Source organism: Hibiscus syriacus, unplaced genomic scaffold (genome assembly GCF_006381635.1).
Source record: "Hibiscus syriacus cultivar Baekdansim isolate YM2019G1 unplaced genomic scaffold, ASM638163v2 tig00110864_pilon, whole genome shotgun sequence".
NCBI lineage: Eukaryota > Viridiplantae > Streptophyta > Magnoliopsida > Malvales > Malvaceae > Hibiscus > Hibiscus syriacus.
The window spans coordinates 1,187,789-1,201,236 of NW_024062893.1; the positions used below are offsets into that span (position 1 = coordinate 1,187,789).

The window sequence follows — 13,448 nt, forward strand, 5'->3', positions numbered from 1 at the left end:
ATAGATTCTTCCGTTGTCCTTATTGTGTAATTCACAAGCTACAATATGTGTGGCATATAACCAAGCTTACAATGGTAATAAGAGACACATTCGTATAAGACATGAATCAATAAGATACTTAATAAGGAATGAAGTACTCTCTTTAGAGTATGTGAAGTCAGAGATGAACCTTGTTAATCCATTAACCAAAGGGTTAAGCCAGAAATTTGTTTAAGATTAGTCGAAGGGGTAGGCCTAAAGTATGTTGGTTGAGGAATACATAATGGACACCCAACTTAGTTATCTAATTTCAATGTGTAAACGAAACCATGAAAAGACTCATAATGTATATAATCACCTATCCTTATGACGAAACATGTACATGCACAAGGTTGAGTTATCTTTGCTCTTAATAAATTCATAGCTCAGGATTTGGGTGGTCTTAGTGAGAAAGACTTGGTGAATTTACCTATTTTTTTTATTGAATATATACTCTTGATAAGTTCATAACCTAGTGATGAGAGGATGATCCTATCGCGAAGAACTAAATGAACTTACCGCTAGAGAATATTAGTTTTCTGAAACTCTTAATGAATTCAATCCCAAGAGTTTGGGAGATCCAGTTTGAGAAGGACTTGTTGAATTCACTGATTAAAGAGGATGAGTATTTATTCTTAATGATTTCTTATCCTAGAGTTTGGGTGGTTTATTTAAATAAACTTTAAGAAATTCACCTTATTTATTTTTAAGGTAGAGTTGTTATAAAAACTCTTAATTATTTCATAGCTCGCATTCAGATGGTTTATGTTGAGATAAACATGATAAAATAAGCTACATAAGTAAAAAGGATTAGTCACTTTCAATAAAACCATTGGAACATATTTCAAGTACACTTATTAGAATCCTAAGGATAGGTGGGCTACATATATATATTATTGATTTATCGCGAACATTGATGGATAAATGAGTTAGTCAAGTGTCATAAGTTTACCCCTATCTTAACAAGTTCAAAAGTTGTTCACTTAGTTAAGAAAAGAATTACTCATTGTCACTATGCACTAGTTCAAGGTACGTCCACTAGTGTTTAAACGACTAATCTCACTATTGCTCTTCACATGTTTTTAAATTATTTAAAGAAAAAGATATTTCTTACGCATTAATAAGAGAATGTTAGTAATGCTATTGAAATCTAAAAGACATATCTCACATTGGGAAGGGATATACCTTTGGGAAAGTATTTAAATGACTATCCTTTCCTTCTCATATTTAATGTGGCAAGATAACTCCCTTGCACATGCGCATCGCCGTCGATTGGTATAACTCGGTTTGATTCAATTCGTGGTCGTGAAAATTACGTGTTTTCGATACGTACCATGTGCATATTATCTTTTTGGACAAAATCCGTAAGAATTTTTCCTGCAAAATGTTTTCTAAAGAAACTGAAATAAAAAAAATAATAATTTTTTTCAACAATTATTACTTTACCGCGTTTATTGTTATTTTTCCAAAGATAAATAATTTTCTAAAGAATGTTTTCGTGCACGTATTATCTTTTCGGATAAAATTTTAATTTTTTTATTTGTTTATTTTCAATCAATGCTAACGATTCAGTTATGCTGTCATTATTTTCAGCACTAGGTTGCACCGTTCCTATGTTTAATGTATATCATTTTCTTTCTCCACCAGGTTTGACCCCATTCTTAAATATTTTAATATATAAATATAATAGTAGAGGTAATTAAATTTGATTTTTTTTATTAAATAAAGTTTTATTTTTAGATTCAGATATTTGAATATCCAATTCAAATATTCAAATATCTGATTTTTTTATCCGAAGTTTCAGATCAAATAATATCTGATATCCAAAATTACACACCCTACAAAACACAAATCTGGATGAGAGACCCTGTGAACTAGATACTAAGAACAAAATTAAGAAATAGAGTTTCCCAACAACTCTTAAGAGTTCAGGTGATAAAATGACGAAAGAAAACCAATAAAAATAACATAGAAGGATTACAGAGAGAACTGAGAAGTTCTTTCCTCCCTTGCTGGTATGAAATGTCAAAAAATGTTTCCGAAGTTGCCGATCTTTACATTTGCTTAACTCATTGCAGTTTGCAGCCTACCACCTTTCCTTCAAGAAACCCATCTCTCTGTCTCTGTCTCTCAACTGCGGCAGCAGGTTTGCTCAACACTGTTGTCATTACATTGGTGTTCTTCCTTCATCACAGCCCTTCCATTGCTGGTTTCATTAAGCTTCCATTGCAGTCTTGATTTGAAGATTTTCTATCCTCCTTTTCTCTGGGTGAAGTTGCATGATTAATGGGTTTCCCCGAACCATTATTGTTTCCAGGAGGGTAAGTTGTCTCCAGTGGAACGTTGAGCTCGGTAGCAATAACCGACAACTGTTGAGGCGGAGAATGCGAGCCAGGTGGAGGTAGGAAAACTCCGGTTCCAGGAATGAATAGATGAGGTGGAAAGTGCCTTTGAGCAGCAGCAGCAGACCACCCAGTCGAACCAGGCGGGATGGGAACTGGAGCAGGAAATGGAATAGCAGGGGTAACTGGTGCAGGCACAAATAATGGTTGGACAACATTTGGCGGAGGAATTTGTGGCTGAATTCCTGTCATTGGCAGTACACCAGTTGTTGGCATTGCTGCATAATGCTTGGGGCTGGAGGAATGGCGAAAATGGTTGGGCGATCGACTAGATGGTGTACCCCATTGTGAAGACTGACAAACTGAAGGTGAAGGAGGTCTCTGGTTGTCAGCCATGGATTTCTTCGGTTGATAATTGGTAAATGCAACAAGCACGCGCTGCTTTCGGACAGAAGGAAGTGCATGTTTGGCGAAATCAAGTGACTTTCCTTCCATCATGAGGAGCGATCTGCACCGAAGTTATGAAATTCACAAGCAGTAGTATGAAACGTGAAGACAATCCAATTGAACTCAACAAATAAGTGCTACAAAAGAAGGCAATCCTATGATACTCGGACTTGAGTGAGTGTGTCAGATATAGGTATTTGTCTAACACAAATAAGTTCAAATTTTAGAAGGTTTTTCAATGTATTTGTCTTTAAAGGATCTTTACAGGATCTTATGCCCATACTCATGTCTGAATGTGTGTCCAGTACGGATACTTATGAAGAGTTGAACAACTCAACTTCAGAGCACAGTAAAACATTTACCCAACGCATTATTACCATTTTAGGACAAACTTAATAGCTAAATTTTCTGAAGTAACGCAGAAAAGAATCAAAGATGGATATCATTCAATTCTAAACAATCACCATTTTCAGAGCACAGTAAAACATTTACCCAGGAGCAAGAGAAAGGTTTAGAGAGCCTTTGAAGTCCCCCGGATGATTGATTCCAATAACCCTTCCAAAAGTAATGTCGCACTCAGTCAAGAACAACATGAAAGTCGGGTTTCGAACCAAGGTGGACACATACAAGGCGGTGAATGATCCCCCTGGAAGAGAAAGACCGTGACATTTGGCTCAAAGATTAGCACATTGTATACAAAACAACCAGCAGCACCATCTTTTACCAACCTCAATGATGCAAGAGTCTGGCTTTGAAGTAATAACTTGCAAGTCAACCAAACGTTCAATAGCATCTTGCAGCAAGGAAGGAATGGCTTCTATTCTCCGATCTACTAAATGTCAATCAACGTAGAAAGAGATTAAAATATTTTCCTTGAAAAACTAAAAATAAAACCGCATTTATGAGTTGAGTGGGTTGGGAGAGGAATCAAGGAGAAGGCATGAAACATGCCTTTGCAAGTCCAGGAGGTCGTTTCATCATCTAGAGGTGCATCAGCAATTGGAAGGCCCAATTGAATCATCTCTCCGCCATGCCCCTTCATGGGTTTTCTAGAAGCCACGTATGTCTGACCTGCTTCTCATAAATTGTCACGGAAACGATTCAGGTATTACTGATATTTGAAAGCAAGGATACTATTTTTACGAATATAAGCATCCTAGAAAATACACTACCAGACTTTAAGCATGAGCAAAATGTAGGAATTATAGAAATGAGTTGTCAATCCCTTAAGTTAAGAGATTATGTAATTATTTTCTGTTTTTTCAATCCCTTATTTCAAGGGATTACATCTCCTAGGATTAGTTTTCTTTCTTAGAGTTTCCTAGTTTAGAGGCATAATTTGTATATAAATATGTAATATGTTCTACTGAATGTACACAAGAATAAAAATAACAGACTTGTCTATTTTCTACAGTTTGTTTACTACATGGTATTAGGTTATTAGAGCGATCAATCCGATTTCCGCTTCTCTTTAAATCAATTCCTATTCAACTCTATTTTTTTTCATGGCTAATCCGGATCCCTCAGCATCCGAAATCACTTCCCAGACCAGCCCCTCTCAATCTGATTTTCAGATTTCAGTTTTCAAATTTTCAAAGCAACTGAGGAAAAATCGCCTTTGGTGTGAACATTTTAAGAAGCCAAGCCATATGATAGATCAATGTTGGAAGCTGCACGGAAAACCAGCCGATTGGCAGCACACACGATCCAGGTTTCAAAAGGAGCCTCATATTGCCTCTCAAGATGATTCCTCAAGCAGTTTTAGCAAGAAACAAATAGAGGAACTGCAGCAGATTTTGAGCAGTATGACAGCCAAGCCTACAAATGTGACTTATACTACTACTGATGGAAATAATCCATATGCTTCCTCGGTACAATGGATAATAGACTCGGGTGCATCAGATCATATGACAGGAAATATTGATATCTTATAGTGAAAGCAGCTTACCAGCTTCTATCAAAATAGCAGATGGTTCTCTCACTACAGTCAAAGGGAGTGGTTCTGTTACATTAAACAAAAATCTACTACTTCATAATGTCCTCTATGTTCCTAGACTTGCATGCAATCTGTTGTCAGTCAGCAAATTAATTAAAGATTTTGGTTGTAATGTTGTGTTTGGTACTGGTGGTTGCATTTTTCAGGCACAGGGCTCGAAGAGGGTGATTGGCAGTGCTAGGCTGGGCAAAGGATTGTACACCCTTGGAGGTAAAGCATCTCATAATCATGCCTTATCTAGTGCTCTTAGGAAACCAATTTTATCTTCTGATCTCAATACCAATAAAATTATGTTATGGCACTCTAGATTAGGTCATCCTAATTTTTTATATCTTTCCAAAATGTTACCGAACTTATTCATTAATAAAGATACGTCTTTGTTTTCCTGTGAAATTTGTCAAATGGCCAAACACACCAGAAAACCATATATTCCAGCCAAATTTGAACCAACAACACCTTTTTCCATCATCCATAGTGACATTTGGGGCCCTTCTCCTGTCAAAAGTATTTCTGGGTATAAGTGGTTTGTGTCTTTTATAGATGATTACTCTAGGACAACATGGGTTTCTTAATGAGAGAAAAATCTGAGGTTGAGTCTCTCTTTAAAAGTTTTTATCAAAAAGTTGAAACCCAATTTGACACAAAAATCAAAATTCTAAGGAGTGACAATGGGAGTGAGTATTTGAATAAAACCCTTGGGTATTTCTTTAAGGAAAAAGGCATTGTTCACCTTACTTCTTGTGTCAACACGCCTCAACAAAACGGGATAGCAGAAAGGAAAAATAGACATCTTCTAGAGATTACTAGGTCTCTTATGTTTGCTGCTAATACTCCTAAGTATCTTTGGGGGGAAGCTCTTCTTACAGCCACTTACCTCATCAATAGAATGCCAAGCAAGACCTTAGATTTCAAAATTCCTACTAAGGTTCTGTTTCAGCTGTATCCCCATTTTAAACATTTAAACTCAAGTCTTTCTCCTCGGGTGTTTGGGTGTACAGCCTTTGTTCATATCCACAACAGAGGGAAATTAGATCCTAGGTCCATAAAGTGTGTGTTCTTGGGCTATTCTTCGAGTCAGAAGGGTTACAAGTGTTACTCACCTTCCACAAAAAAGACCTATGTCTCCTTTGATGTTACATTTTTTGAAAACCAACCTTATTTTTCAGGAACAGAAATTCAGGGGGAGAGTTACAAGGAATTTCAGCCTGTTCAAACCGATATTTCTTTACAGCCTATTAGTTACAAGGAATTTCAACCTTTTCAAACCGATATTTCTTTACAACCTATCCTTTCCTTACCTATTACTGTCTCTCCAAAGCCGGCTAACACTGTCCCAGTTCCTAGGGAGGGTGATGGGAATAACCTAAATAACTCTGATGAATTACCTTCCTCCTTATCTCAGCACTCTAGTCCGTGCAAAACACCTTCCACCACTACCAAAAATGCACCTAACAATGACCCTGAAACCATAACTCCCCAACCGAAACAACTCAGTGTTTACTCAAGAAGAAGGAAAGATGTTGCTGAAGAAATCAGTCAGCCTAGCATTTGCCAAGAACCAGATTCGGATCCTGTTGCAGCTGAAACAGAAGGTAATGATGGTTACCAAGAGGCTACTACTGTTGATCTTGATGACTTTCCTATTGCTATTAGGAAGGGGGTAAGAAAATGCACTGCTCATCCCATAAATAAGTATGTTGCATATGGGAAATTACAGTCTAATTTCAGGGCCTTCACTGCCAGTATTAACACTGTGAAAATCCCAAGAAATGTGACAGAAGCATTTCAATCTCCTGAGTGGAAAAAGGCTGTGGAAGAAGAGATAAAAGCATTGCAAAAGAATAAGACATGGAGTTTGACAGATTTGCCAAAAGGGAAGAGAGCTGTTGGATGCAGGTCGATATTCACAGTCAAATATCATTCAAATGGGAGTGTGGAAAGATACAAGGCAAGGCTGGTTGCTAAAGGTTTTTCTCAGTCCTATGGCATCGACTACCAGGAGACTTTTGCACCGGTTGCAAAATTGAATACCATCAGAATATTGTTATCAGTAGCTGTTAACATGGACTGGAAATTACATCAGCTGGACATAAAGAATGCTTTTCTGAATGGGAACCTTGAAGAAGAGGTATACATGGAGGTCCCCCCGGATTAGAAGGAAAAGTCACTAAGAAAACTGTGTGCAAGCTCAATAAATCCTTATATGGCTTAAAACAGTCTCCCAGGGCTTGGTTTGATCGATTTGCTAAGGCTATGACACAGAATGGTTTCAAACAAAGCCAAGCAGATCACACATTATTCAGAAAAATTACACCGAGTGGTAAGATAACCCTCCTAATTGTCTATGTAGATGATATGATTATAACTGGCAGTGATATAGAAGAAATAGAAAAGCTAAAGATGAATCTTGCAAAGGAGTTTGAAACCAAGGATTTAGGGAGCATGAGGTATTTCCTGGGTATGGAAGTTGCAAGGTCCGAGGAAGGGCTGGTCATAAACCAGCGTAAGTATGTTTTGGATCTTCTTGCAGAAACTGGGATCGACTGCAAACCAGTTGAAACTCCAATGGAGCCAGGCTTGAAATTTTGCAAGGAGAGGACTGGAAATCCAGTAAATAAGGAATCCTACCAAAGGTTAGCTGGGAAGTTAATCTACCTGTCACTGACCAGGCCTGATATTGCATACTCAGTGAGCATTGTCAGCCAACATATGAGTGATCCTCGAGAAGAACATTTGGAAGCTGTTAACAGAATTTTAAGGTTCTTGAAATTTACCCCAGGAGCTGGACTTATATTTAGAAAAAATCAAGACAGAACAGTGAAGGTTTATACAGATGCAAGCTGGGGAGGAGAATTAACTGATAGAAGGTCAGTTAGTGGCTACTGTACCTACCTTTGGGGTAATTTGGTGACTTGGAGAAGTAAGAAACAAGTTGTTGTCTCTCGAAGTAGTGTTGAGTCAGAGTTTAGAGCAATGGCTCTCGGAATATGTGAAGGAATGTGGATTAAAAGACTGCTCACAGAACTGGACTTAGATGACAAGAAGAATTTTGAGATTTTTAGTGACAGTCAATCAGCTATGAGTATAGCAAAAAATCCAGTGCAGCATGATAGAACGAAACACATTGAGATAGACAGACATTTTATTTACGAGAAGGTCAACAATGGAGTTGCAAAACTGCAGTACATTCCGACGAAGAAACAGCTGGCAGATATCTTCACCAAAGCCCTTCCACGAGTGACTTTTGATGAGATGTCATTCAAACTGGGTATATACAACATATATACACCAGTTTGAGGGGGAGTGTAGGAATTATAGAAATGAGTTGTCAATCCCTTAAGTTAAGAGATTATGTAATTATTTTCTGTTTTTTCAATCCCTTATTTCAAGGGATTACATCTCCTAGGATTAGTTTCCTTTCTTAGAGTTTCCTAGTTTAGAGGCATAATTTGTATATAAATATGTAATATGTTCTACTGAATGTACACAAGAATTAAAATAACAGACTTGTCTGTTTTCTACAGTCTGTTTCCTACACAAAACCATCCATTCCTCGTAATACAGAAATCAGCTAAAGTAAAATAACAAAATCTGAGAATTTACAATAAAATTTAACAATACTTATAATAAAAGAAACAGTAACACTGTCAACCATCCCCAGAACGATCTGCTGATGCATTATAGGTACCAGCTTGACCCGAAAGAGATGCATAATAGAGAAAACTATAAACAATAGTTAATAAAATCTAACTGACTGATCAACATTGATACGATTCAGCTGAAAGCAAAGAAAAGCAGTGGGCAAATGATGTGTATAGGAGAGAACCAAAATAGGATTACAGGAGTGAATCAGCAACCCAATAATGAAACTCTAGATGCTAAAATGACCCAAAAAGAGAAGGTTTAAGAGAAGTTGCCTTGAAATTGTCCTCTCTTGCCAGTGGCCCTCAAATCATTTACCAAAGAGACAAGGTTTGAAGCTTCCTTCTCATCGAACAGTTTCTCATACAATTTTAACCCATCCACCACGTTAACCTTAAAAATAAACAATAGGTTCATCATAAGTATTAAATAGAATGAGGAAGAAAGATGCAACCATCTATCAGATTATCAGGAGTTCCACAAAACATCATCATAAAAATTACAAAGAATTACCATCTTTCCATCAAACATCTCGTTACCAACAAAAGTTTTTGGATGCAAGGCCAGATTCTGCTTTTCATTCTGATTTTGATGTGAATCATGCTCTGAAAGATCATAAATATAAATATATAAATATAAAAAACATAAAGAAAATAAATGTTAAACTCTACGAAATTATTCTAAGAAATCTAACTGACTGAGTTCAACATTCAGTGCAAGACTTTAATCAAAGGGCAACCACTAAACACCCTACCCCGTCCGTCTATTCCTTTCGTTCCTAGGCAAACTGGAAAGAAAGTATTTATTCTAAAACAGATAAGTATTTATTCTAAAAGGGAAAAAGGACGAACAAAACAAAAAAATCTAGTGAATCTTGCACTTTCAGAACCTCCGAGGAGCTAAAAGCTCTTTCACATGGACTCAACATTGTAGAGGATAGAACCCATGCTGAAACGACAGAGATTCAGATGCAAAATATGGGTCTGACACGGCATTGGTAATCCAGAGAGGGCAACAAAGAAAGCGAACCAAACCAAACACCAAATGAACAAACTGAATAGCATAAACAGCAATTGATGATTGCTAGGTTATATATAGGACCAAATTGAAACAATTGAATATACAAACTGGCCCAGAAATTGACATAAAAGGAATATTAGCCTCTTTTAATAGCGTTTCTTTTAGTAAAACAAAGAGATCAAATCACATGTGTAAAGATAAACCAGTTCATTTATAAACGAAACTAAGACATAAGCCTCATTATCTTTAAAATGCGACAAAAAATTCAACTAGATTATAAGCCCAAAATATAATTATAAAATTGCATTATACAATAATTCCAAACGACAAGAGCATTTTTGTGAGCCATTAGACAATCAATATGTTTTTAGGGACATTTATTAGCTGACTTCATGACCGCAAAACTTCGGATGAAAGGAGAGTCAGGCATTCAAATTCATACTCCTAATAGAACTTGTAGTGCAGTCCATGTAACATAAGTTAAAAGCAACCCATCAGCAAAGTAAGAGGATGTACCTTTGTAGTTTGATGCGCATCCACCATTTACATCCTCACTTCCAGGTTTGGTATTTCCAGGCATAGTTTTCTTTGAACTCTCTGGCCTTTTTAAGCTGCTATCAGCATGTTGTCTGGAACCAGTATCTGGGTTCAAAGCCAAAAAAGAAATACAAATGTAAGGCCCAAAAGATAGACCATCAAGAACAACACATTTTTACTATTAATGATGTACCTTTGTAGTTTGATGTGCATCCACCATTTACATCCTCACTTCCAGGTTTGGTATTTCCAGGCATAGTTTTCTTTGAACTCTCTGGCCTTTTTAAGCTGCTATCAGCATGTTGTCTAGAACCAGTATCTGGGTTCAAAGCCAAAAAAAATACAAATGTAAGGCCCAAAAGATAGACCATCGAGAACAACACATTTTTACTATTAATGATGGGTACAGTTAACTTGTAAAAACATTAAGAATTTGTCATCCAACGTGGTACAGCTAATAAAACCTAGAAAATGTATCCAAAGAACCTTCGTCAAGTGTGAATGAACAATCCCTGGGAATTATCATTAAAACCAGGACGATTGCCTTATGCACTGACATGAAATCATCCAAACACAGTTCTATTGAAATTTATGTACATATTCGGAAGCCTATGAAAATACAAGTATTTCAAACAAATATTTTGCAGAATATGAAACATGAAGTTATTTACCAAATCAAGGTACATTCTGAAATTTGTACTTAAAACCAATAGCAAATATGGTAACAAGATCACTATTATTTCTCTTCTTTAAGATCAAAAATAAGAAATCAAATGCATGCCTCTAATTTTTCCTTTTTCACCCAACTCCTATGATGTCAGCCTCAGATGCAAAACCATAAGCCTTCAATTATAGGGAAAACCACTTTCAAACAATTTTTCCAGTTAAATTTATTCAATTGTCCATAGGTAGGCACATATATGTTTAGGTCAAAGCAGAAAATAGTGTGATAGTAAATTCCAAATAAAAAAGCTTGCTTTAAAATCCTACAAACCCTGTAACTATTTTACCAAACAACAAAAGGAGGCTTTCTTTTTAGTATAATATGCCTGATCCAAGAAAGAAGCATACAAGGCAACTCCATGAGTTATAAGCAAGTAAATAGTTCCCAGGTAAACAATATAAAAACCAAAAATCCTTTAGAAATACAAATTTCATTCATCCCGTCACAACAAATAATCTATCTTAACTGCTGCAGAATAGAAGGAATCATTCACTCACGAATTCTCTGTTTACTGCAATGTATAAGCCACCAATATCAACACCCCAAATCATTTAGAAGTGCAAAATTCAATCACCCCCTCACAGTGAATAACCAAATACAAGCTTAAATAGAAGCTAAAACTTATTCAGCGTGGAAAGCAAGAAAAAGTCACCAACCCAAAATCCATTAGAACAACAAATTCCAATCGTCCGATCACAGCAAACAACCAAACCTAACAGCTATAGAATAGAAGGTATCATTCACTATAGAGGCCAATGTTCACTGGAATGAAAGTGAAATATATTAAATCAATAAACATGAAACAATTTGTAGCCTTTTCTATCCTCTGTCACAGCTGAACCTTTATCCTCATCCTTCCCGAGCTCAACACATGAATTAAATTCCTCTTGTTTCTCACTCCCTTTCTCATTTCTCTCGGAAACTGCAGTAACAGTCGAATTCCCATCACAATCCACCCCAGAGTTATGTTCTTCTTTGGAAACCTCGATCCTATTCCCCTTAAAGCCAAACCTGGGCCTTCTAAATTCCTTTCCCCCAACTTTCGTGTGATCGTAGTGCCTTTGCCTAAGTCTCCAGGCCACCTGTTGAAGAGCATAGGAAACCTCAGCAATGGAAAATAACTGCTGCATATGAAGCACGGGGCTCCAATGGCATCTCCGTTGTTGAATGCAGGCTATGAGGGATTCATACTCCCCAGCTTCCCCAACCTCACGCAAATGATTACAAAGGGCGTCAATCATAGCATTGGCTGCCGCGAATTCACCACGCAACCAATAGATAAAGCCATCACGCTCATCGGGGAAACAATTCTGATAATGTTTCTGGTTGAACTCTCCTCCTCCTGCATCGCCGCCGCCGCCAGCTCCTGCGACTGAAGGGGCAGGAAACGGTATTTTATCTGATAAAACTACATTTCCCGATGGCACTGCCATTGAGGACAAAAACACACACTCCCTAACCAACCCAAAAAAGCAACTCAAACTACTAAAACAACATATATAAATAAAAATACCCAAAAACAGATCTAATTAGCTTAAATCTCGCAAAGTCCAGCGTGATCACGTAAAATCACAAACAAAATTATTCGTAAACTCAAAATAATCCAACTTCAGAACTAGGTATAATTCATATAAAAAGATTAAAAACTGGGTCTTTCTCTTTATATATATGGAGTTAAGCCGATCCGACAAAACAAAAGAAAAACTGGGAACTGGCTTTGGTTTGGTTTAATCAGATCTGAAAAAACGGGGTCCTTGTTAGGCTTTAGTCATGTGTTGTAGATGACGTGAAGAATGGGATAATTAAAAGCCAAAATAAAAGCGATCTAGGGTTTGGGTTTCTTGTTTTCGGAGTGAAAGAGAGGAACGTGAATTATATGGAAACTAAAATCCAAGCAAACAAACTTCTTTTGAATATCCTCAATTCCTTCCGATGTTTAACTCGGGGAATGGAGAGGCTTATTTTTGGGTTTTAGATTTTGTAACTTTGGGCTTAACTTCTCTGTGTATTGCCATATTTTAGGATTTGAGGTTAACCTTGTAGATTAGTTTTATCAAAAATCATATTTTATTTTCGTGAATTACAGAGTGGTCTTATCAAAAAAAAATATTGATATTAAATTTGAATAACTTTATTTGTAATGTATGTAAGAGTTATCGATAGAAAAATTATGGATACATATTATCCTTGCAAAATTCATCACATAATGGTGTGGAAAAAAAAATTCTTTAGATAATGTTATTGGAGAATTAATTGCTGAGATAAAGTGTTTACTATAGTTCAAACGTTGGTCGCCAGGTGGACCAAAGAGGTCACCAAGCAGTCCGAGCGACTTGTGCTGCGTTGCTGAAGCTGTGCCTGTCATGCACAATGAAGGTCGTCAAATATGCCGAGCGACCTTGAAAAAGAATCTCTAAAATGTTTTTTAAAGTTTACTTATTGAATATGGAGATACCAGTTCGCTTTCATTTGGGTTCATGACATTGCAGGTAATTTTTTAGTTTAAATTCTTACTATTTTGTAGGTTAAAGAGGGGTCAGATCTCTTTTCGACAATCAATTTGGATTATTTGTGTAGCAGAAGCTCTTTGGTGTTTGTGATTAGTTCGTAATGAGAATCTTTCCTAATAAAAAATTCAAAATTTCAAGATCTTGTATTCTTCACTAAGAAGTATAGCTTTAAAAGAAGTAGCAGTATAGTATGTTAAGGATTGATGGTTTGG

General features: G+C 36.6%; 1 pseudogene; it reads right to left on the reverse strand.

Annotated features, from left to right (window-relative positions):
* Positions 1–1,817: 1,817 nt before the first annotated feature.
* Positions 1,818–12,695, reverse strand: LOC120143870 (annotated as a pseudogene).
* Positions 12,696–13,448: the final 753 nt, after the last annotated feature.